Source organism: Schistocerca gregaria, chromosome 10 (assembly GCF_023897955.1).
Source record: "Schistocerca gregaria isolate iqSchGreg1 chromosome 10, iqSchGreg1.2, whole genome shotgun sequence".
Taxonomy (NCBI): Eukaryota; Metazoa; Arthropoda; class Insecta; order Orthoptera; family Acrididae; genus Schistocerca; species Schistocerca gregaria.
In genome coordinates this window covers 33,152,130-33,176,208 of record NC_064929.1, presented here as the reverse complement: position 1 = coordinate 33,176,208, position 24,079 = coordinate 33,152,130, and positions in this window count along the sequence as shown.

The following is a 24,079-nucleotide window of genomic DNA, read 5'->3' as shown; positions in this document are numbered from 1 at the left end:
TAAAGTCTACTCTTTGATCGTTCCCTGGAAGACCAGTGGTAGTTTCCGATGCACATCTGGAGGCATTCTGTAATCTGTGGACTATCAGACTGTTGATGAAACACAGAAATTGCATCGGGATTGAATACAACAGTCAACATGCGCACTTTCCTCCATGGCAGTAATGTCTCAAACAGTCTACGCTTTGATCGTTACCTGGAGGACCAGTAGTAGCTTCCGATGCACATCTGGAGGCATTCTGTAATCTGTGGACTATCAGAGTGTTGATGAAACACAGAAATTGCATCGGGATTCAATACAACGGTCACCATGCGAACTTTCCTCAATGGGAGTAATGTCTCAAACAGTCTACGCATTGATCGATCCCTGGAAGACCAGTAGTAGTTTCCGATGCATATCTGGAGGCATTCTGTAATCTGTGGAGTATCAGAGTGTTGATGAAACACAGAAATTGCATCGGGATTGAATACAACAGTCACCATGCGCACTTTTCTCCATGGTAGTAGTGTCTCATACAGTCTACGCTTTTATCGTTCCCTGGAATACCAAAAGTAGTTTCCGATGCACTTCTGGAGGCATTCTGAAATCTGTGGACTAACTGAGTGTTGATGAAACACAGAAATTGCATCGGGATTGAATAAACAAGTCACCATGTGCACTTTCCTCCATAGGAGTAATGTCTCAAACAGTATACGCTTTGAGTTCCCTGGAAGACCAGTAGTAGTTTCGGATGCACACCTGGAGGCATTCAGTAATCTGTGGACTATCAGACTGTTGATGAAACACAGAAATTGCATCGGAATTGAATACAACAGTCACCATGCGCACTTTCCTCCATGGGAGTAATGTCTCAAACAGTCCACGATTTGATCGTTCCCTGGAAGACCAGTAGTAGTTTCCGTTGCACATCTGGAGGTTTTCTGTAATCTGTGGACTATCAGAGTGTTGATGAAACACAGAAATTGCATCGGGATTGAATACAACAGTCACCATGCGCACTTTCCTCCATGGTAGTAATGTCACAAACAGTCTACGCTTTGATCGTTACCTGGAAGACCAGTAGTAGTTTCCGATGCACATCTGGAGTCATTCTGTAATCTGTGGACTATCAGAGTGCTGATGAAACACAGAAATTGCATCGTGATTGAATACAACAGTCACCATGCGCACTTTCCTCCACGGGAGTAATGTCTCATAAAGTCTACTCTTTGACCGTTCCCTGGAAGACCAGTGGTAGTTTCCGATGCACATCTGGAGGCATTCTGTAATCTGTGGACTATCAGACTGTTGATGAAACACAGAAATTGCATCGGGATTGAATACAACAGTCAACATGCGCACTTTCCTCCATGTGAGTAATGTCTCAAACAGTCTACGCTTTGATCATTCCCTGGAAGACCAGTAGTAGTTTCCGATGCACATCTGGAGGCATTCTGTAATCTTTGGACTATCAGAGTGTTGTTGAAACACAGAAATTGCATCGGGATTGAATACAACAGCCACCATGCGCACTTTCCTCCATGGGAGTAATGTCTCAAAGAGTCTACGCTTTGATCGTTCCCTGGAGGACCAGTAGTAGCTTCCGATGCACATCTGCAGGCATTCTGTAATCTGTGGACTATCAGAGTGTTGATGAAACACAGAAATTGCATCGGGATTCAATACAACAGTCACCATGCGAACTTTCCTTAATGGGAGTAATGTCTCAAACAGTCTACGCATTGATCGATCCCTGGAAGACCAGTAGTAGTTTCCGATGCATATCTGGAGGCATTCTGTAATCTGTGGAGTATCAGAGTGTTGATGAAACACAGAAATTACATCGTGATTGAATACAACAGTCACCATGCGCACTTTCCTCCATGGGAGTAATGTCTCAAAGAGTTTACGCTTTGATCGTTCCCTGGATGACCAGTAGTAGTTTCCGATGCACATCTTGAGGCATTCTGTAATCTGTGGACTATCAGAGTGTTGATGAAACACAGAAATTGCAAAACGATTGAGTACAACAGTCACCATGCGCACTTTCCTCCATGGGAGTAATGTCTCAAACGGTCTACGCTTTGATTGTTCCCTGGAAGTCCAGTAGTAGTTTCCGATGCACACCAGGAGGCAATCTGTAATCTGTGGACTATCAGACTGTTGATGAAACACAGAAATTGCATCTTAATTGAATACAACAGTCACCATGCGCACTTTCCTCCATGGGTGTAATGTCTCAAACAGTCTACGCTTTGATCGTTCCCTGGAAGACCAGTAGTAGTTCCCGATGCACATCTTTAGGCATTCTGTAATCTTTGGACTATCAGAGTGTTGATGAAACACAAAAATTGCATCGGGATTGAATACAACTGTCACCATGCGCACTTTCCTCCATAGGAGTAATGTCTCAAGCAGTCTACGCTTTGATCGTTCCCTGGAAGGCCTGTAGCAGTTTTCGATGCACATCTTGAGGCATTCTGTAATCTGTGGACTATCAGTCTGTTGATGAAACACAGAAATTGCATCGGAATTAAATACAACAGTCACCATGCGCACTTTCCTCCATGAGAGTAATTCTCAAACAGTCTACGCTTTGATCGTTCCCTGGATGACCAGTAGTAGCTTCCGATGCACATCTGGTGGCATTCTGTAATCTGTGGACTATCAGAGTGTTGATGAAACACAGAAATAGCATCGGGATTGATTTCAACAGTCACCATGCGCACATTTCTCCACGGGTGTAATGTCTCAAACAGTGTACGCTTTGATCGTTCCCTGGAAGACCAGTAGTAGTTTCCGATGCACATCTGGTGGCATTCTGTAATCTGTGGACTATCAGAGTGTTGATGAAACACAGAAATTGCATCGGGATTGAATACAACAGTCACCATGCGCACTTTCCTCCACGGGAGTAATGTCTCATAAAGTCTACACTTTGATCGTTCCCTGGAAGACCAGTGGTAGTTTCCGATGCACATCTGGAGGCATTCTGTAATCTGTGGACTATCAGACTGTTGATGAAACACAGAAATTGCATCGGGATTGAATACAACAGTCAACATGCGCACTTTCCTCCATGGCAGTAATGTCTCAAACAGTCTACGCTTTGATCGTTACCTGGAGGACCAGTAGTAGCTTCCGATGCACATCTGGAGGCATTCTGTAATCTGTGGACTATCAGAGTGTTGATGAAACACAGAAATTGCATCGGGATTCAATACAACGGTCACCATGCGAACTTTCCTCAATGGGAGTAATGTCTCAAACAGTCTACGCATTGATCGATCCCTGGAAGACCAGTAGTAGTTTCCGATGCATATCTGGAGGCATTCTGTAATCTGTGGAGTATCAGAGTGTTGATGAAACACAGAAATTGCATCGGGATTGAATACAACAGTCACCATGCGCACTTTTCTCCATGGTAGTAGTGTCTCATACAGTCTACGCTTTTATCGTTCCCTGGAATACCAGAAGAAGTTTCCGATGCACTTCTGGAGGCATTCTGAAATCTGTGGACTAACTGAGTGTTGATGAAACACAGAAATTGCATCGGGATTGAATAAACAAGTCACCATGTGCACTTTCCTCCATAGGAGTAATGTCTCAAACAGTATACGCTTTGAGTTCCCTGGAAGACCAGTAGTAGTTTAGGATGCACACCTGGAGGCATTCAGTAATCTGTGGACTATCAGACTGTTGATGAAACACAGAAATTGCATCGGAATTGAATACAACAGTCACCATGCGCACTTTCCTCCATGGGAGTAATGTCTCAAACAGTCCACGATTTGATCGTTCCCTGGAAGACCAGTAGTAGTTTCCGTTGCACATCTGGAGGTTTTCTGTAATCTGTGGACTATCAGAGTGTTGATGAAACACAGAAATTGCATCGGGATCGAATACAACAGTCACCATCCGCACTTTCCTCCATGGGAGTAATGTCTGATACAGTCTACGTTTGATCGTTCCCTGGAAGATCAGTAGTAGATTCCGATGCACATCTGGTGGCATTCTGTAATCTGTGGACTATCACTGTGTTGATGAAACACAGAAATTGCATTGAGATTGAATACAACAGTCACCATGTGCACTTTCCTCCATAGGAGTAATGTCTCAAACAGTGTACGCTTTGAGTTAACTGGAAGACCAGTAGTAGTTTTCGATGCACATCTGGAGGCATTCTGTAATCTGTGGACTATCAGAGTGTTGATGAAACACAGAAATTGCATGGGGATTGAATACAACAGTCACCATGTGCACTTTCCTACATGGGAGTAATGTCTCTAACAGTCTACACTTTGATCGTTCCCTGGAAGACCAGTAGTAGTTTCCGATGTACATCTGGAGGCATTCTGTAATCTGTGTACTATCAGAGTGTTGATGACGCACTAAAATTGCATCGGAATTGAGTACAATAGTCACCATGCGCACTTTCCTCCATGGGAGTAATGTTTAAAACAGTCTACGCTTTGATCGTTCCCTGGAAGTCCAGTAGTAGTTTCCGATGCACACCTGGAGGCATTCTGTAATCTGTGGACTATCAGACTGTTGATGAAATACAGGAATTGCATCGGAATTGTATACAACAGTCACCATGCGCACTTTCCTCCACGGGAGTAATGTCTCATAAAGTCTACCCTTTGATCGTTCCCTGGAAGACCAGTGGTAGTTTCCGATGCACATCTGGAGACATTCTGTAATCTGTGGCCTATCAGACTGTTGATGAAACACAGAAATTGCATCGGGATTGAATACAACAGTCACCATGCGCACTTTCCTCCATGGGAGTAATGTCTCAAACAGTCTACGCTTTGATCGTTCCCTGGAAGACCAGTAGTAGTTTCCGATGCACATCTGGAGGAATTCTGTAATCTCTGGACTATCAGAGTGTTGATGAAACACAGAAATTGCATCGGGATTGAATACAACAGTCACCATGCGCACTTTCCTCCATGGGAGTAAAGTCTCAAAGAGTCTACGCTTTGATCGTTCCCTGGAGGACCAATAGTAGCTTCCGTACACATCTGGAGGCATTCTGTAATCTGTGGACCATCAGAGTGTTGACGAAACGCAGAAATTGCATCGGGATTCAATACAACAGTCACCATGCGAACTTTCCTCCATGGGAGTAATGTCTCAAACAGTCTACGCATTGATCGATCCCTGGAAGACCAGTAGTAGTTTCAAATGCATATCTGGAGGCATTCTGTAATCTGTGGAGTATCAGAGTGTTGATGAAACAGAGAAATTGCATCGGGATTGAATACAACAGTCACCATGCGCACTTTTCTGCATGGGAGTAGTGTCTCATACAGTCTACGCTTTTATCGTTCCTAGGAAGACCAGTAGTAGTTTCCGATGCACATCGTTAGGCATTCTGTAATCTGTGGAGTATCAGAGTGTTGATGAAACACAGAAATTGCATCGGGATTGAATACAACAGTCACCATGCGCGCTTTCCTCCATGGGAGTAATATCTCAAACACTCTACGATTTGATGGTTCCCTGGAAGTCCAGTAGTAGTTTCCGATGCACACCATGAGGCATTCTGTAATCTGTGGACTATCAGAGTGTTGATGAAACACAGAAATTGTATCGGAATTGAATACAACAGTCACCATGCGCACTTTCCTCCATGGGAGTAATGTCTCAAACAGTCCACGCTTTGATCGTTCCCTGGAATACCAGTAGTAGTTTCCGATGCACATCTGGAGGTTTTCTGTAATCTGTGGACTATCAGAGTGTTGATGAAACACAGAAATTGCATCGAGATTGAATACAACAGTCACCATGTGCACTTTCCTCCATAGGAGTAATGTCTCAAACAGTGTACGCTTTGAGTTCCCTGGAAGACCAGTAGTAGTTTCCGGTGCACATCTGGAGGCATTCTGTAATCTGTGGACTATCAGAGTGATGATGAAACACAGAAATTGCATCGGGATTGAATACAACAGTCACCATGCGCACTTTCCTACATGGGAGTAATGTCTCTAGCAGTCTACACTTTGATCGTTCCCTGGAAGACCAGTAGTAGTTTCCGATGCACATCTGGAGGCATTCTGTAATCTGTGTACTATCAGAGTGTTGATGAAGCACTAAAATTGCATCGGAATTGAGTACAATAGTCACCATGCGCACTTTCCTCCATGGGAGTAATGTTTAAAACAGTCTACGCTTTGATCCTTCCCTGGAAGACCAGTAGTAGCTTCCGATGCACATGTGGTGGCATTCTGTAATCTGTGGACTATCAGAGTGTTGATAAAACACAGAAATTGCATCGAGATTGAATACAACTGTCACCATGTGCACTTTCCTCAATATCAGTAATGTCTCAAACAGTGTACGCTTTGAGTTAACTGGAAGACCAGTAGTAGTTTTCGATGCACATCTGGAGGCATTCTGTAATCTGTGGACTATCAGAGTGTTGATGAAACACAGTAATTGCATGGGGATTGAATACAACAGTCACCATGTGCACTTTCCTACATGGGAGTAATGTCTCTAACAGTCTACACTTTGATCGTTCCCTGGAAGACCAGTAGTAGTTTCCGATGTACATCTGGAGGCATTCTGTAATCTGTGTACTATCAGAGTGTTGATGACGCACTAAAATTGCATCGGAATTGAGTACAATAGTCACCATGCGCACTTTCCTCCATGGGAGTAATGCTTAAAACAGTCTACGCCTTGATCGTTCCCTGGAAGTCCAGTAGTAGTTTCCGATGCACACCTGGAGGCATTCTGTAATCTGTGGACTATCAGACTGTTGATGAAATACAGAAATTGCATCGGAATTGTATACAACAGTCACCATGCGCACTTTCCTCCACGGGAGTAATGTCTCATAAAGTCTACCCTTTGATCGTTCCCTGGAAGACCAGTGGTAGTTTTCGATGCACATCTGGAGACATTCTGTAATCTGTGGCCTATCAGACTGTTGATGAAACACAGAAATTGCATCGGGATTGAATACAACAGTCACCATGCGCACTTTCCTCCATGGGAGTAATGTCTCAAAGAGTCTACGCTTTGATCGTTCCCTGGAAGACCAGTAGTAGTTTCCGATGCACATCTGGAGGAATTCTGTAATCTCTGGACTATCAGAGTGTTGATGAAACACAGAAATTGCATCGGGATTGAATACAACAGTCACCATGCGCACTTTCCTCCATGGGAGTAATGTCTCAAAGAGTCTACGCTATGATCGTTCCCTGGAAGACCAATAGTAGCTTCCGTACACATCTGGAGGCATTCTGTAATCTGTGGACCATCAGAGTGTTGACGAAACGCAGAAATTGCATCGGGATTCAATACAACAGTCACCATGCGAACTTTCCTCCATGGGAGTAATGTCTCAAACACTCTACGATTTGATGGTTCCCTGGAAGTCCAGTAGTAGTTTCCGATGCACACCATGAGGCATTCTGTAATCTGTGGACTATCAGAGTGTTGATGAAACACAGAAATTGTATCAGAATTGAATACAACAGTCACCATGCGCACTTTCCTCCATGGGAGTAATGTCTCAAACAGTCCACGCTTTGATCGTTCCCTGGAATACCAGTAGTAGTTTCCGATGCACATCTGGAGGTTTTCTGTAATCTGTGGACTATCAGAGTGTTGATGAAACACAGAAATTGAATCGGGATTGAATACAACAGTCACCATGCGCACGTTCCTCCATGGGAGAATTGTCTGATACAGTCTACGTTTGATCGTTCCCTGGAAGACCAGTAGTAGATTCCGATGCACGTCTGGTGGCATTCTGTAATCTGTGGACTATCAGAGTGATGATGAAACACAGAAATTGCATCGGGATTGAATACAACAGTCACCATGCGCACTTTCCTACATGGGAGTAATGTCTCTAGCAGTCTACACTTTGATCGTTCTCTGGAAGACCAGTAGTAGTTTCCGATGCACATCTGGAGGCATTCTGTAATCTGTGTACTATCAGAGTGTTGATGAAGCACTAAAATTGCATCGGAATTGAGTACAATAGTCACCATGCGCACTTTCCTCCATGGGAGTAATGTTTAAAACAGTCTACGCTTTGATCCTTCCCTGGAAGACCAGTAGTAGCTTCCGATGCACATCTGGTGGCATTCTGTAATCTGTGGACTATCAGAGTGTTGATGCATCACAGAAATTGCATCGGGATTGAATACAACAGTCACCATGCGCACTTTCCTCCATGGGAGTAATGTCTCAAAGAGTCTACGCTTTGATCGTTCCCTGGATGACCAGTAGTAGCTTCCGATGCACATCTGGAGGCATTCTTTAATCAGTGGGCTATCAGAGTGTTGATGAAACACAGAAATTGCATCGGGATTGAATAAAACAGTCACCATGCTCACTTTCCTAAATGGGTGTAATGTCTCAAACAGTCTACGCTTTGTCCGTTCGCTGGATGACTTGAAGTAGTTTCCGATGCACATCTGGAGGCATTCTGTAATCTGTGGACTATGAGAGTGTTGATAAAACACAGAAATGGCATCGGGATTGAATACAACAGACATGATGCGCTCTTTCCTCCATGGGAGTAAATTCTCAAACAGTCTACGCATTGACAGTTCCGTGGATGACCTGAAGATGTTTCCGATGCACATCTGGAGGCATTCTGTAATCTGTGGACTGTCAGAGTGTTGAATAAACAAAGAAATTGCATCAGGATTTAATAAAACAGTCACCATGCGCACTTTCCTCCATGGGAGTAATGTCTCAAACAGTCTACGCTTTGATCGTTCCTAGGAAGACCAGTAGTAGTTTCCGATGCACACCTGGAATCATTCTGTAATCTGTGGACTATCAGAGTGTTGATGAAACACAGAAATTGCATCGGGATTGAATACAAAAGTCACCATCCGCACTTTCCTCCATGGGAGTAATGTCTGATACAGTCTACGTTTGATCGTTCCCTGGAAGACCAGTAGTAGATTCCGATGCACATCTGGTGGCATTCTGTAATCTGTGGACTATCAGAGTGTTGACAAAACACAGAAATTGCATCGAGATTGAATACAACTGTCACCATGTGCACTTTCCTCAATATCAGTAATGTCTCAAACAGTGTACGCTTTGAGTTCCCTGGAAGACCAGTAGTAGTTTCCGATGCACATCTGGAGGCATTCTGTAATCTGTGGACTATCAGAGTGTTGATGAAACACAGAAATTGCATCGGGATTGAATACAACAGTCACCATGCGCACTTTCCTACATGGGAGTAATGTCTCTAACAGTCTTCACTTTGATCGTTCCCTGGAAGACCAGTAGTAGTTTCCGATGCACATCTGGAGGCATTCTGTAATCTGTGTACTATCACAGTATTGATGAAGCACTAAAATTGCATCGGAATTGAGTACAATAGTCATCATGTGCACTTTCCTCCATGGGAGTAATGTCTCAAACAGTCTACGCTTTGATCGTTCCCTGGAAGTCCAGTAAGAGTTCCCGATGCACACCTGGAGGCATTCTGTAATCTGTGGACTATCAGACTATTGATGAAATACAGAAATTGCATCGGAATTGAATACAACAGTCACCATGCGCACTTTCCTCTATGGGAGTAATGTCACAAACGGTCTACGCTTTGATCGTTCCCTGGAAGACCAGTAGTAGTTTCCGATGCATATCTGGAGGCATTCTGTAATCTGTGGAGTATCAGAGTGTTGATGAAACACAGAAATTGCACCGGGATTGTATACAACAGTATCGATGCTTACCTTACTCCATGGGAGTAATGTCTCAAAGAGTTTACGCTTTGATCGTTCCCTGGAAGACCAGTTGTAGTTTCCGATTCTCATCTGGATTCATTCTGTAATCTGTGGACTATCAGAGTGTTGATGAAACACAGAAATTGCATCGGGATTGAATACAACAATCACAATGCGCACTTTCCTCCACGGGAGGTATGTCTCAAAGGGTCTACGCTTTGATCGTTCACTGGGAGACCAGTAGTACTTTCCGATGCACAGCTGTTTGCATTCTGTAATCTGGGGACTATCAAAGTGTTGAAGAAGCACTAAAATTGCATCGGGATTAAGTACAATAGTCACCATGTGCACTTTACTCTATGCGAGTAATGTCTCAAAGAGTTTACGCTTTGATCTTTCCCTGGATGTCCAGTAGTAGTTTCCGATGCACACCTGGAGGCATTCTGTAATCTGTGGACTATCAGACTGTTGATGAACACAGAAATTGCATCGGAATTGAATACAACAGACACCATGCCCACTTTCATCGATGGGAGTAATGTCTCAAACAGTCTACGCTTTGATCGTTCCCTGGAAGACCAGTAGTCGTTTCCGAAGCACATCTGGGTTCATTTTGAAATCTGTGGACTAACTGAGTGTTGATGAAACACAGAAATTGAGTCGGGATCGAATACAACAGTCACCATGCGCACTTTCCTCCATGGGAGTAATGTGTCAAACAGTCTACGCTTTGATCGTTCCCTGGAAGACCAGTGGTAGTTTCCCATGCACATCTGGAGGCATTCTGTAATCTGTGGACCATCAGAGTGTTGATGAAACACAGAAATTGCATCGCGATTGATTTCAACAGTCACCATGCACACTTTCCTCCACGGGAGTAATATCTCAAACACTGTATGCTTTGATCGTTCCCTGGAAGACCAGTAGTAGTTTCCGATGCACATCTGGTGGCATTCTGTAATCTGTGGACTATCAGAGTGTTGATGAAACACAGAAATTGTTTCGGGATTGAATACAGCAGTCACCATCCGCACTCTCCTCCATGTTAGTAATGTCTGAAAAGGTCTACGTTTTGATCGATCCCTGCAAGACCAGTAGTTGTTTCCAATGCACATCTGGTGGCATTTTGTAATCTGTGGACAATCAGAGTGTTGATGGAACTCAGAAATTGCATCGGGATTGAATACAACAGTCACCATGCGCACTTTCCTCCACGGGAGATATGACTGTAACAGTCTACGCTTTGATCGTTCATATGAAGACCAGTAGTGGTTTCCGATGCACATCTGGAGGCATTCAGTAATCTGTGGACTATCAGACTGTTGATGAAACACAGAAATTGCATCGGAATTGAATACAACAGTCACCATGCGCACTCTCCTCCATGGCAGTAATGTCTCAAACAGTCTATGCTTTGATCGTTAACTGGAAGACCAGTAAAAGTTTCCGATGCACATCTAGAGGCATTCTGTAATCTGTGGACTATCAGAGTGTTGATTAAACACAGACATTGCATCATTGTTGAATACAATATTCACCATTCGCACTTGCTACCACAGGAGTAATGTCTCAAACAGTCTACGCTTTGATCGTTACCTGGAAGACCAGTAGCAGTTTCCGATGCACGTCTGGTGGCATTCTGTAATCTGTGGGCTGTCAGAGTGTTGATGAAACACAGAAATTGCATCGGAATTGATTATAAGTCACCATGTGCACTTTCCTCCATGGGAGTAATTTCTCAAACAGTCTACTCTTTGATCGTTCCCAGTAAGACCAGTAGTAGTTTCCGATGCACATCTAAAGGCATTCTGTAATCTGTGGACTATCACACTGTAGATGCAACACAGAAATATCATCGGGATTGAATACAACAGGCACCATGCGCACATTCCTCCATGTGAGTAATGTCTCAAACAGTCTACGCTTTGATCGTTCCCTGGAAGACCAGTAGTAGTTTCCGATGCACATCTGGTGGCACTCTGTAATCTGTGGACTATCAGAGTGTTGATGAAACACAGAAATTGCATCGGGATTGAATACAACAGTCACCATGCGCACTTTCCTCCACGGGAGTAATGTCTCAAACAGTCTACGCTTTGATCGTTCCCTGGAATACCAGTAGTAGTTTCCGATGCACATCTGGTGGCATTCTGTATCCTGTGGACTATCAGAGTGTTGATTAAACACAGAAATTGCATAGGGGTTGAATACAACAGTTACCATGCGCACTTTCCTCCACGGGAGTAATGTCTCAAACAGTCTACGCTTTGATCGTTACGCAGAAGACCAGTAGTAGTTTCCGATGCACGTCTGGTGGCATTCTGTAATCTGAGGACTGTCAGAGTGTTGATGAAACACAGAAATTGCTTCAGGATTGAATACAACAGCCGCCATGAGCACTTTCCTCCAGGGGAGTAATATCTCAAACAGTCTACGCTTTGATCGTTACCTGGAAGACCAGTAGCAGTTTCCGATGCACGTCTGGTGGCATTCTGTAATCTGTGGACTGTCAGAGTGTTGATGTAACACAGACATTGCATCGGAATTGAATACAACAGTCACCATGTGCACTTTCCCCCACGGGAGTAGTGTCTCAAACAGTCTACGCTTTGATCGTTCCCTAGAAGACCAGTAGTCATTCTGTAATCTGTGGACTATCAGAGTGTTGATGAAACACAGAAATTAGCATCGGGATTGAATACAACAGTCACCATCTGCACTTTCCTCCATGGGAGTAATGTCTGAAACAGTCTACGCTTCGATCGTTCCTTGGAAGATCAGTAGTAATTTCCGATGCACATCTGGTTTCATTCTGTTATCTATGGACTATCAGAGTGTTGATGAAACACAGAAATTGCATCGGGATTGAATACAACAGTCGCCATGGGCACTTTTCTCCACGGGAGTAATGTCTCAAACAGTCTACGCTTTGATCGTTCCCTGGAAGACCAGTAGTAGTTTCCGATGCACATCTGGTGGCATTTTGTAACCTGTGGACTATCAGAGTGTTGATGAAACACAGAAATTGCATCGGGATTGAATACAACAGTTACCATGCGTACTTTCCTCCATGGGAGTAATTCTCAAACAGTCTACGTTTTGATCGTTCCCAGGAAGACCAGTAGTAGTTTCCGATGCACATCTGGAGACAATCTGTAATCTGTGGACCTTCAAAGTGTTGATGAAACACAGAAAACTCCTCGGGATTGAATACAACAATCACCATGTGCACCATCCTTCATGGGAGTAATTCTCAAACTGTCTACGCTTTGATCGTTACCTGGAAGACCAGAAGCAGTTTCCGATGCACGTCTGGAGGCATTATGTAATCTGTTGGCTATCACACAGTTGATGCAACACAGATATTGCATCGGGATTGAATACAACAGGCACCATGCGCAATTTTCTCCATGTGAGTAATGTCTCAAACAGTCTACGCTTTGATTGTTCCCTGGAAGACCAGTGGTAGTTTCCGATGCACATCTGGAGGCATTCTGTAATATGTGGACTATCAGAGTGTTGATAGTACACAGACATTGCATCGGGATTGATTACAACAGTCACCATGCGCAATTTCCTTCAGGGGAGTAATTCTCAAACAATCTATGCTATGATCGTTCCCTTGAAGACCAGTAGTAGTTTCCGTTCCACAACTGGTGGCAATCTATAATCTGTGGACTATCAGAGTGTTGATTAAACACAGAAGTTGCATCGGGATTGAATACAACAGTCACCATGTGCACTTTCCTCCACGGAAGTAATGTCTCAAACAGTCTACGCTTTGATCGTTACCTGGAAGACCAGTAGCAGTTTCCGATGCACGTCTGGAGGCATTCTGTAATCTGTGGACTATCACACTGTTGATGCAACACAGAATTTGCATCGGGATTGAATACAACAGTCACCATGCGCACTTTCCTAAATGTGAGGAATGTCTCAAACAGTCTACGCTTTGATCGTTCCCTGGAAGACCAGTAGTAATTTCCGATGCACATCTGGAGGCATTCTGTAATCTGTGGACTACCAGAGTGTTGATGACACACAGACATTGCATCGGGATTGAATACAATATTCACCAAGCGCACTTTCCTTCACGTTAGTAATTCTCAAACAGTCTACGCTTTGATCGTTATCTGGAAGACCAGTAGCAGTTTCCGATGCACGTCTGGAGGTATTCTGTAATCTGTGGATTATCACACTGTTGATGCAACACAGATATTGCATCGGGATTGAATACAACAGGCACCATGCGCACTTTCCTTCAGGGGAGTAATTCTCAAACAATCTACGCTATGATCTTTCCCTGGAAGACCAGTAGTAGTTTCCGTTGCACAACTGGTGGCATTCTGTAATCTGTGGACAATCAGAGTGTTTATGAAACACAGAATTTGCATCGGGATTGAATACAACAGTCACCATCCGCACTTTCCTCCATGGGAGTAATGTCTGAAACAGTCTACGCTTTGATCGTTCCCTGGAAGACCAGTAGTAATTTCCGATGCACATCTGGTCCCTTTCTGTAATCTGTGGACTATCAGAGTGTTGATGAAACACAGAAATTGCATCGGGATTGAATACAACAGTCACCATGCACAATTTCCTCCACGGGAGTAATGTTTCAAGCAGTCTACGCTTTGATCGTTCCCTGGAAGACCAGTAGTAGTTTCCGATGCACATCTGGAGGCATTCTGTAATCTGTGGACTATCAGAGTGTTGATGAAACACAGACATTGCATCGGGATTGATTACAACAGTCACCATGCGCACTTTCCTTCACGGGAGTAATTGTTAAACAGTCTACGCTTTGATCGTTCCCTGGAAGACCAGTAGTAGTTTGCGATGCACATCTGGTGGCATTCTGTAATCTGTCGACTATCGGAGTGTTGATGAAACACAGAAAATTGCATCGGGATTGAATACAACAGTCACCATGCGCACTTTCCTCCATGGGAGTAGTGTCTCATACAGTCTACGCTTTGATCGTTACCTGGAAGAGCAGTAGTAGCTTTCAATGCACATTTGGTGGCATTCTGTAATCTGTGGACTATCAGAGTGTTGATGAAACACAGAAATTGCATCTGTGTTTTATGCAAAATTCACCATGTTCACTTTCCTCCACGGGAGTTTTGTCTCAAACAATGTACGCTTTGAATGTTACCTGGAAGACCAGTAGCAGTTTCCGATGCACGTCTGGTGGCATTCTGTAATCTGTGGACTATCAGAGTGTTGATGAAACACAGATATTGCATCGGGATTGAATACAACACTCACCATACGCAGTTTCCTCCATGGGAGTAATTCTCAAACGTCTACGCTTTGATCGTTCCCTGGAAGACCAGTAGTAGTTTCCGATGCACATCTGGAGGCATTCTGTAACCTGTGGACTATTAGAGTGTTGATGAAACACAGAATTTGCATCGGGATTGAATACAACAGTCGCCATGAGCACTTTCCTCCACGGGAGTAATGTCTCAAACAGTCTATGCTTTGAACGTTACCTGGAAGACCAGTAGCAGTTTCCGATGCACGTCTGGTGGCATTCTGTAATCTGTGGACTTTCAGAGTGTTGATGAAACACCGAAATTGCATCGGAATTGAATACAACAATCACCATGTGCACTTTCCTCCACGGGAGTAATGTCTCAAACAGTCTACGCTTTGATCGTTCCCTGGACGACCAGTAGTAGTTTCCGTTGCACAACTGGTGGCATTCTGTAATCAGTGGACTGTCAGAGTGTTGATGAAACACAGAAGTTGGATCGGAATTCAATACAACAGTCACAATGCGCACTTTCCTTCACGCGAGTATATCTTAAACATTCTACGCTATGATCGTTACCTGGAAGACCAGTAGTAGTTTCCGTTGCACAACTGGTGGCATTCTGTAATCTGTGGACTATCAGAGTGTTGATGAAACACAGAATTTGCATCGGGATTGAATACAACAGTCACCATGCGCACTTTCCTTCACGGGAGTAATTCTTAAACAGTCTACGCTTTGATCGTTCCCTGGAAGACCAGTAGTAGTTTGCGATGCACATCTGGTGGCATTCTGTAATCTGTCGACTATCGGAGTGTTGATGAAACACAGAAAATTGCATCGGGATTGAATACAACAGTCGCCATGAGCACTTTCCTCCACGGGAGTAATGTCTCAAACAGTCTACGCTTTGATCGTTCCCTGGAAGACAAGTAGTAGTTTCCGATGCACATCTGGTGGCATTCTATAACCTGTGGACTATCAGAGTGTTGATTAAACACAGAAATTGCATCGGGGTTGAATTCAACAGTCACCATGCGCACTTTCCTAAACGGAAGTAATGTCTCAAACAGTCTATGCTTTGAACGTTACCTGGAAGACCAGTAGCAGTTTCCGATGCACGTCTGGTGGCATTCTGTAATCTGTGGACTTTCAGAGTGTTGATGAAACACCGAAATTGCATCGGAATTGAATACAACAATCACCATGTGCACTTTCCTCCATGGGAGTAATGTCTCAAACAGTCTACGCTTTGATCGTTCCCTGGAAGACCAGTAGTAGTTTCCGATGCACATCTAGAGGCATTCTGTAATCTGTGGACTATCAGAGTGCTGATGAAACACAGAAATTGCATCGGGATTGAATACAACAGTCACCATGCGCACTTTCCTCCATGGGAGTACTGTCTCAAATAGTCTACGTTTCGATCGTTCCCCAGACGACCTGAAGTAGTTTCCGATGCAAATCTGGAGGCATTCTGTAATCTGTGGACTGTTAGAGTGTTGATCAAACACAGAAATTGCATCGGGATTGAATACTACAGTCACCATGCGCACTTTCCTCCATGGGAGTAATGTCTGAAACACACTACGCTTTGATCGTTCCCTGGAAGACCTGAAGTGGTTTCGATGCACATGTGGAGGCATTCTGTAATCTGTGGACTATCAGAGTGTTGATGAAACACAGATATTGCGTCGGGATTGATTACAACAGTCACCATGCGCACTTTCCTCCATGGGAGTAATGTCTCAAACAGTCTACGCTTTGATCGTTCCCAGGAAGACTAGCAGTAGTTTCCGATGCACATCTGGAGGCATTCTGTAATCTGTGGAGTATCAGAGTGCTGATGAAACACAGAAATTGCATCGGGATATAATAAAACAGTCACCATGCGCACTTTCCTCCATGGGAGTAATGTCTCAAACAGTCTACTCTTTGATCGTTCCCAGGAAGACTAGTAGTAGTTTCCGATGCACATCTGGAGGCATTCTGTAATCTGTGGACTATTGCACTGTTGATGCAACACAGATATTGCGTCGGGATTGATTACAACAGTCACCATGCGCACTTTCCTCCATGGGAGTAATGTCTCTAACAGTCTACGCTTTGATCGTTCCCAGGAAGACTAGCAGTAGTTTCCGATGCACATCTGGAGGCATTCTGTAATCTGTGGAGTATCAGAGTGCTGATGAAACACAGAAATTGCATCGGGATTGAATACAACAGTCACCAAGCGCATTTTCATCCATGGGAGTAATGTCATAAAAAGTCTACGCTTTGATCGTGCCCTGGAAGACCAGTAGTACATTCCGATGCACATCTGGAGGCATTCTGTAATCTGTGGACTATCAGAGTGTTGATGAAACACAGAAATTGGATCGGGATTCAATACAACAGTCACAATGCGCACTTTCCTTCACGGGAGTAATTCTTAAACAGTCTACGCTATGATCGTTACCTGGAAGACCAGTAGTAGTTTCCGTTGCACAACTGGTGGCATTCTGTAATCTGTGGACTATCAGAGTGTTGATGAAACACAGAAATTGCATCTGGGTTGTATGCAACATTCACCATGCGCACTTTCCTCCATGGGAGTAATGTCTCAAACAAAGTACGCTTTGATTGTTACCTGGAAGACCAGTAGCAGTTTCCGATGCACGTCTGGTGGCATTCTGTAATCTGTGGACTATCAGAGTGTTGATGAAACACAGATATTGCATCGGAATTGAATACAACAGTCACCATTCGCACTTTCCTCCATGGGAGTAATTCTCAAACGTCTACGCTTTGATCGTTCCCTGGAAGACCAGTTGTAGTTTCCGATGCACATCTGGAGGCATTCTGTAATCTGTGGACTATTAGAGTGTTGATGAAACACAGAATTTGCATCGGGATTGAATACAACAGTCGCCATGAGCACTTTCCTCCACGGGAGTAATGTTTCAAACAGTCTACGCTTTGATCGTTCCCTGGAAGAAAAGTAGTAGTTTCCGATGCACATCTGGTGGCATTCTATAACCTGTGGACTATCAGAGTGTTGATTAAACACAGAAATTGCATCGGGGTTGAATACAACAGTCACCATGCGCACTTTCCTCCACGGAAGTAATGTCTCAAACAGTCTATGCTTTGAACGTTACCTGGAAGACCAGTAGCAGTTTCCGATGCACGTCTGGTGGCATTCTGTAATCTGTTTACTGTCAGAGTGTTGATGAAACACCGAAATTGCATCGGAATTGAATACAACAATCACCATGTGCCCTTTCCCCCACGCGAGTAATGTCTCAAACAGTCTACGCTTTGATCGTTACCTGGAAGACGAATAGCAGTTTCCGATGCACGTCTGGTGACATTCTGTAATCTGTGGACTATCAGAGTGTTGATGAAACACAGAAATTGCATCGGGATTGAATACAACAGTCACCATGCGCACTTTCCTCCATGGGAGTACTGTCTCAAATAGTCTACGCTTCGATCGTTCCCCAGAAGACCTGAAGTAGTTTCCGATGCAAATCTGGAGGCATTCTGTAATCTGTGGACTGTCAGAGTGTTGATGAAACACAGAAATTGCATCGGGATTGAATACAACAGGCACCATGCGCACTTTCCTCCATGTGAGTAATGTCTCAAACTGTCTACGCTTTGATCGTTCCCTGGAAGACCAGTAGTAGTTTCCGATGCACATCTGGAGGCATTCTGTAATCTGTGGACTATTAGAGTGTTGATGAAACACAGAATTTGCATCGGGATTGAATACAACAGTCACCAAGCGCATTTTCATCCATGGGAGTAATGTCATAAAAAGTCTACGCTTTGATCGTGCCCTGGAAGACCAGTAGTACATTCCGATGCACATCTGGAGGCATTCTGTAATCTGTGGACTATCAGAGTGTTGATGAAACACAGAAATTGGAACGGGATTCAATACAACAGTCACAATGCGCACTTTCCTTCACGGGAGTAATTCTTAAACAGTCTACGCTATGATCGTTACCTGGAAGACCAGTAGTAGTTTCCGTTGCACAACTGGTGGCATTCTGTAATCTGTGGACTATCAGAGTGTTGATGAAACACAGAATTTGCATCGGGATTGAATACAACAGTCGCCATGAGCACTTTCCTCCACGGGAGTAATGTCTCAAACAGTCTACGCTTTGATCGTTCCCTGGAAGACAAGTAGTAGTTTCCGATGCACATCTGGTGGCATTCTATAACCTGTGGACTATCAGAGTGTTGATTAAACACAGAAATTGCATCGGGGTTGAATTCAACAGTCACCATGCGCACTTTCCTAAACGGAAGTAATGTCTCAAACAGTCTATGCTTTGAACGTTACCTGGAAGACCAGTAGCAGTTTCCGATGCACGTCTGGTGGCATTCTGTAATCTGTGGACTTTCAGAGTGTTGATGAAACACCGAAATTGCATCGGAATTGAATACAACAATCACCATGTGCACTTTCCTCCACGGGAGTAATGTCTCAAACAGTCTACGCTTTGATCGTTCCCTGGAAGACCAGTAGTAGTTTCCGATGCACATCTAGAGGCATTCTGTAATCTGTGGACTATCAGAGTGCTGATGAAACACAGAAATTGCATCGGGATTGAATACAACAGTCACCATGCGCACTTTCCTCCATGGGAGTACTGTCTCAAATAGTCTACGTTTCGATCGTTCCCCAGAAGACCTGAAGTAGTTTCCGATGCAAATCTGGAGGCATTCTGTAATCTGTGGACTGTTAGAGTGTTGATCAAACACAGAAATTGCATCGGGATTGAATACTACAGTCACCATGCGCACTTTCCTCCATGGGAGTAATGTCTGAAACAGACTACGCTTTGATCGTTCCCTGGAAGACCTGAAGCGGTTTCGATGCACATGTGGAGGCATTCTGTAATCTGTGGACTATCAGAGTGTTGATGAAACACAGATATTGCGTCGGGATTGATTACAACAGTCACCATGCGCACTTTCCTCCATGGGAGTAATGTCTCAAACAGTCTACGCTTTGATCGTTCCCAGGAAGACTAGCAGTAGTTTCCGATGCACATCTGGAGGCATTCTGTAATCTGTGGAGTATCAGAGTGCTGATGAAACACAGAAATTGCATCGGGATTGAATAAAACAGTCACCATGCGCACTTTCCTCCATGGGAGTAATGTCTCAAACAGTCTACGCTTTGATCGTTCCCAGGAAGACTAGTAGTAGTTTCCGATGCACATCTTGAGGCATTCTGTAATCTGTGGACTATTGCACTGTTGATGCAACGCAGATATTGCGTCGGGATTGATTACAACAGTCACCATGCGCACTTTCCTCCATGGGAGTAATGTCTCTAACAGTCTACGCTTTGATCGTTCCCAGGAAGACTAGCAGTAGTTTCCGATGCACATCTGGAGGCATTCTGTAATCTGTGGAGTATCAGAGTGCTGATGAAACACAGAAATTGCATCGGGATTGAATACAACAGTCACCAAGTGCATTTTCATCCATGGGAGTAATGTCATAAAAAGTCTACGCTTTGATCGTGCCCTGGAAGACCAGTAGTACATTCCGATGCACATCTGGAGGCATTCTGTAATCTGTGGACTATCAGAGTGTTGATGAAACACAGAAATTGGATCGGGATTCAATACAACAGTCACAATGCGCACTTTCCTTCACGGGAGTAATTCTTAAACAGTCTACGCTATGATCGTTACCTGGAAGACCAGTAGTAGTTTCCGTTGCACAACTGGTGGCATTCTGTAATCTGTGGACTATCAGAGTGTTGATGAAACACAGAAATTGCATCTGGGTTGAATGCAACATTCACCATGCGCACTTTCCTCCACGAGAGTAATGTCTCAAACAAAGTACGCTTTGATTGTTACCTGGAAGACCAGTAGCAGTTTCCGATGCACGTCTGGTGGCATTCTGTAATCTGTGGACTATCAGAGTGTTGATGAAACACAGATATTGCATCGGAATTGAATACAACAGTCACCATTCGCACTTTCCTCCATGGGAGTAATTCTCAAACGTCTACGCTTTGATCGTTCCCTGGAAGACCAGTTGTAGTTTCCGATGCACATCTGGAGGCATTCTGTAATCTGTGGACTATTAGAGTGTTGATGAAACACAGAATTTGCATCGGGATTGAATACAACAGTCGCCATGAGCACTTTCCTCCACGGGAGTAATGTTTCAAACAGTCTACGCTTTGATCGTTCCCTGGAAGACAAGTAGTAGTTTCCGATTCACATATGGTGGCATTCTATAACCTGTGGACTATCAGAGTGTTGATTAAACACAGAAATTGCATCCGGGTTGAATACAACAGTCACCATGCGCACTTTCCTCCACGGAAGTAATGTCTCAAACAGTCTATGCTCTGAACGTTACCTGGAAGACCAGTAGCAGTTTCCGATGCACGTCTGGTGGCATTCTGTAATCTGTTTACTGTCAGAGTGTTGATGAAACACCGAAATTGCATCGGAATTGAATACAACAATCACCATGTGCCCTTTCCCCCACGCGAGTAATGTCTCAAACAGTCTACGCTTTGATCGTTACCTGGAAGACGAATAGCAGTTTCCGATGCACGTCTGGTGACATTCTGTAATCTGTGGACTATCAGAGTGTTGATGAAACACAGAAATTGAATACAACAGTCACCATGCGCACTTTCCTCCATGGGAGTACTGTCTCAAATAGTCTACGCTTCGATCGTTCCCCAGAAGACCTGAAGTAGTTTCCGATGCAAATCTGGAGGCATTCTGTAATCTGTGGACTGTCAGAGTGTTGATGAAACACAGAAATTGCATCGGGATTGAATACAACAGGCACCATGCGCACTTTCCTCCATGTGAGTAATGTCTCAAACTGTCTACGCTTTGATCGTTCCCTGGAAGACCAGTAGTAGTTTCCGATGCACATCTGGAGGCATTCTGTAATCTGTGGACTATTAGAGTGTTGATGAAACACAGAATTTGCATCGGGATTGAATACAACAGTCACCAAGCGCATTTTCATCCATGGGAGTAATGTCATAAAAAGTCTACGCTTTGATCGTGCCCTGGAAGACCAGTAGTACATTCCGATGCACATCTGGAGGCATTCTGTAATCTGTGGACTATCAGAGTGTTGATGAAACACAGAAATTGGAACGGGATTCAATACAACAGTCACAATGCGCACTTTCCTTCACGGGAGTAATTCTTAAACAGTCTACGCTATGATCGTTACCTGGAAGACCAGTAGTAGTTTCCGTTGCACAACTGGTGGCATTCTGTAATCTGTGGACTATCAGAGTGTTGATGAAACACAGAATTTGCATCGGGATTGAATACAACAGTCGCCATGAGCACTTTCCTCCACGGAGTAATGTCTCAAACAGTCTACGCTTTGATCGTTCCCTGGAAGACAAGTAGTAGTTTCCGATGCACATCTGGTGGCATTATATAACCTGTGGACTATCAGAGTGTTGATTAAACACAGAAATTGCATCGGGGTTGAATTCAACAGTCACCATGCGCACTTTCCTAAACGGAAGTAATGTCTCAAACAGTCTATGCTTTGAACGTTACCTGGAAGACCAGTAGCAGTTTCCGATGCACGTCTGGTGGCATTCTGTAATCTGTGGACTTTCAGAGTGTTGATGAAACACCGAAATTGCATCGGAATTGAATACAACAATCACCATGTGCACTTTCCTCCACGGGAGTAATGTCTCAAACAGTCTACGCTTTGATCGTTCCCTGGAAGACCAGTAGTAGTTTCCGATGCACATCTAGAGGCATTCTGTAATCTGTGGACTATCAGAGTGCTGATGAAACACAGAAATTGCATCGGGATTGAATACAACAGTCACCATGCGCACTTTCCTCCATGGGAGGACTGTCTCAAATAGTCTACGTTTCGATCGTTCCCCAGAAGACCTGAAGTAGTTTCCGATGCAAATCTGGAGGCATTCTGTAATCTGTGGACTGTTAGAGTGTTGATCAAACACAGAAATTGCATCGGGATTGAATACTACAGTCACCATGCGCACTTTCCTCCATGGGAGTAATGTCTGAAACAGACTACGCTTTGATCGTTCCCTGGAAGACCTGAAGCGGTTTCGATGCACATGTGGAGGCATTCTGTAATCTGTGGACTATCAGAGTGTTGATGAAACACAGATATTGCGTTGGGATTGATTACAACAGTCACCATGCGCACTTTCCTCCATGGGAGTAATGTCTCAAACAGTCTACGCTTTGATCGTTCCCAGGAAGACTAGCAGTAGTTTCCGATGCACATCTGGAGGCATTCTGTAATCTGTGGAGTATCAGAGTGCTGATGAAACACAGAAATTGCATCGGGATTGAATAAAACAGTCACCATGCGCACTTTCCTCCATGGGAGTAATGTCTCAAACAGTCTACGCTTTGATCGTTGCCAGGAAGACTAGTAGTAGTTTCCGATGCACATCTGGAGGCATTCTGTAATCTGTGGACTATTGCACTGTTGATGCAACGCAGATATTGCGTCGGGATTGATTACAACAGTCACCATGCGCACTTTCCTCCATGGGAGTAATGTCTCTAACAGTCTACGCTTTGATCGTTCCCAGGAAGACTAGCAGTAGTTTCCGATGCACATCTGGAGGCATTCTGTAATCTGTGGAGTATCAGAGTGCTGATGAAACACAGAAATTGCATCGGGATTGAATACAACAGTCACCAAGCGCATTTTCATCCATGGGAGTAATGTCATAAAAAGTCTACGCTTTGATCGTGCCCTGGAAGACCAGTAGTACATTCCGATGCACATCTGGAGGCATTCTGTAATCTGTGGACTATCAGAGTGTTGATGAAACACAGAAATTGGATCGGGATTCAATACAACAGTCACAATGCGCACTTTCCTTCACGGGAGTAATTCTTAAACAGTCTACGCTATGATCGTTACCTGGAAGACCAGTAGTAGTTTCCGTTGCACAACTGGTGGCATTCTGTAATCTGTGGACTATCAGAGTGTTGATGAAACACAGAAATTGCATCTGGGTTGTATGCAACATTCACCATGCGCACTTTCCTCCACGGGAGTAATGTCTCAAACAAAGTACGCTTTGATTGTTACCTGGAAGACCAGTAGCAGT